Source organism: Odontesthes bonariensis, chromosome 15, assembly GCF_027942865.1.
Source record: "Odontesthes bonariensis isolate fOdoBon6 chromosome 15, fOdoBon6.hap1, whole genome shotgun sequence".
In the NCBI taxonomy this organism is placed as follows: domain Eukaryota; kingdom Metazoa; phylum Chordata; class Actinopteri; order Atheriniformes; family Atherinopsidae; genus Odontesthes; species Odontesthes bonariensis.
In genome coordinates, this window is record NC_134520.1 from 14,539,789 (window position 1) to 14,543,453 (window position 3,665).

Genomic DNA, 3,665 nt, shown 5'->3' on the forward strand with positions numbered 1-3,665 from the left:
TATGACAGAGTAGCAGGGAAGGTGAGAGTCCTCTTTAACTGGCTCTTTTCGGATATGGGTGGAGAGTAAGCGCTCTTGTTGTGTCAACATGTAATTTAAGGTGGCCCTAGCTTCCCTGCTCTAATAGACCAGCGTCGGTGGGAAATAATTTGCCTACACATAGTTGTGACAGATACAGCTGTCCAACTGTGTCAACCCCACGGAATCCCTGAACATTAAAGGCGACTTTTAATGACAAACCTTTAATTACAAATGCTCACATGGAATTGAGAACCGACAGTCAGTGGACTACGACCTTAACAAAAAGTGAATGAAGTGAACGCTTGATGTCAGGGGTGTTGCCAGTCTTTGACGACATCAAAATGTCAGGGCAACGGGGCAGGTAAACAGGCTCCCTGGATACTGGCCCTGCTCAGCAGTAAACAAAAACTTTGCTGGCAGGATTTGCTGCCGTGTTTGAGGAAATAGCTTATGCACTTCTTGTAAGCATCAGTCAAAAAAAATATATATATATATTTTTATTTCCTGGTAAAGCCATACAGTTGTCATTTATATAATTTATATATATTTACCTTCACATTTGAACTGTCTTGCTGCTAATCAAATGAATTTTAGAGAGGAGAGTATTGCTACTCTGTCATAAAGCAACGATAAGAAGTATAAATGTAAAACTACTACATGTATGCTTTCCAATTTGACAGTTGTATGTATGGTGTATTATGTAATCTGAGTCTGCATAGTTTGTAAAAGGTTTCTAAAATGAGACAAAAGGTTAAATCTGTGACAAAAAATTTATTTGTTCGAACCTATGAGAAACACAAGTGCAAAATAAATCAATTTTACTGTCTTCACTGATTTAGTGTCATTCTGTCGAGAAACTACAAGCAAATTACAGCATACTCAAAAAATGATAAGAGTCATGTTTACTACTGTGTTACATCACACTTCGTTTTCATGACGCTTTTCAACTGATACTAACAGGAATCTGGAGACTAAGGTTAAATAAGGTTTCAATGTAAAATTCTAGCTGGCTGTAAGTCGAGGTTTTGAAATGAAAACATCACTATTTGAAGTGGTAAATCTTATTTTCACTTAAGTTCAAGTATCACAAAGTATTTGACAATTAATGCATGGCAGGAGAGCATATCGGGATTTCCTTGCGCAGTGTTTACCTCTATATAAGTCAAAACATTGATAGTCATCACCTTAAGGTTCACTTCGGGGACAAGGAAGGCGATAAGCAATGTGTGACGGAGAAAAATGACCTGACTCTGCCTATCAGAAAATGCTAACAGCTAAGAACAGTTCTTTCTTCCTGCCCCAGGGTCAGGACCAGCACAGACCGTCTGTCTGATAACAGAGACACACACTCCTCCCCACTGTCCAGGAAAGGCTGTGCCCCACCAGCATATTATCACACTGCCTGAGAACTGAATCATCTTTACATGTGTGTGTGTGTGTGTGTGTGTGTGTGTGTGTGTGTGTGTGTGTGTGTGTGTGTGAGAGAGAGGGAGGTAGAGAGTGCAGTGTGTTATCTCACAGAGGCTACATGAGCAGACAAAGGTGCCTGTCTTTCCGTAGCCCAAGCGGCTCCCTCTCACTTTTTTATCAGTCTCCATCTCGTTCCTCCTCTCTGGGAGATGCTGACTCAGTGGAAGAGAGTGAAAGGAGTTGGACAAACTCCCACTTGAAACACAACCCTTTGTTCAAGTCAAACGCTCGATAGCATGTTTTGATGCTTGTCGTGCTGGCAGGATCTGTGCATACAACACTTCAGTGTGGAGAAGGAACTAATTGGCACCGCTGTTTGTCACTCTGGTCGCTTGAGAGTCAAGTTCTCCTTTCAGGCATGACGTGGCTTGGCTGAGCTCGTCAGCAGGTCTGGCTGTCATAGAGCCTGGGTAACGCAGGACGCTATGATCTGATTTCCCCAGATTAGACCTTGCGGTTGAGCTGACAATCTGACATGTTGTGTGACAAGGGTACATCACTGTAATCTGGACCTCAGCTTTGCTTTGTAACTTGGCGAATTCACAGTTTTAAGCAAACTAAAGGCTCAGATTCGTGACATTTTGAGAAGGCATCTGTAATCACTATGTCATTTATTCTAATCTGCATTAGATGGTGCGGTATGTTCCCTCATTCTGTCTGTGTTAATGTGACAAATTACAATGTGATTAAGTGGGGAAAAAAAGGGGGGCATTAATGCACAAATTTGTCATTGTGCAGCCTAAAAGCCAACTGACTCTGTGCTGCATGTTGCACCAGGATGCACATGGGTAAGCCTGTGATGAAGAATGTAAGAGCAACCCCCACGTGCAGGCATGTATATGATAATGCATCACACGTACTTCTGGGAAGAGTTTATTGACAGAGCAGGAAGGCCGCGTGGGCGGGTCGTAAACATTTTCACATCGAACATCGGATCTGCTCAGCCGGAGCAGCTTGTGTGCGATTGTTCGTGTATCCTTCTGTGAGCTTGTGGATGTGCAAGACTGAGTGTGTGGGACATGTGTGGGCGTGTGTGTGTGTGTGTGTGTGTGTGTGGGGGTGGGTGAGCAGCATTCCTATCCATCAAAGTCACCCGTGGGCCGCCCTCTGCCTAAGGAGAAAAATGAACCGTGCCCAGCGCACCCAGCCGGCTGGCGTTGCTCCTCTGCCACCATTTCCTCCTGATTCACCCTGAGTGGGACAGACACACCTCGCTAACTCACAACACAGGCACAGGAATCTGACACATGCAGTAAAGATGCTCTCATATCTTGCGTGCTGACACAGATTGGGTGAATCGACCAGTCATACAGGGAATTTCTCTTTCTCTGATAGAACATTCTTTGAAAAGCTGAAGTCTGTTGTGTTAAAAAAAAAAACTGAAAGATTATTTAACTATCAAAGGCACATTATTCCCAAAGATGGATCCATTCTTCTGGGTATCTTGTTTTAATCCGGACAGACAGGTCCCCTTCTTTGTTCTTGGCTTTGACAATATTAACCTCAGAATTTTTTGTTGTTGTCTCATATCATCTTTGACACAGTGTTTAATACACTCAGAAAGAAACCGTCAGATGATAGAGCTCCTGAAATGTGAGGACGTAGAGCCATTTGACTGGTTTGTCCTGGCCGGTGAGTGATTGAAGATGACTTGTGCATGCAGGCTTGTGTACAAAGTGAGATGCATTCTGAGTTACTTCATGGGATTCCTCGGGTTACACATTATGATATAATAGTAGCCCAGATACACAGCGCAACAGAATGGGAATTTGAAGAAGGCACTCAAAACTGATGATTATCATCAGTTTTTTTATCAATTAATGTATTTGTTGAAGCAGAGCCTCTTAAGGCTTGCGGCTTTTATCATTTTTCAGCGAGGTCATCCTCAATTCCCCTCTTCACGTCATAGTAATCTCACATGAGACATGAGGTGGGGAGGGGAGGAAGAGAAACGGTGAAAGAAGTCTTCAGTAGCAATTGAAACAAGAGTTGGTCTTTAAAATATGCTGTGTATTTTATGGAGTTTCTGTGCACATTCTCTCATAGAGCGCTCTCAGGATTGCATTACTACATCACTAAAACACGCCTGTTTACAATAGTAGCGAGTAGTAGCAAATGTAGTGTGGGGAAAAGTGTCACATTTCTGAACAGAACGTGAAAGGACACCGGATACT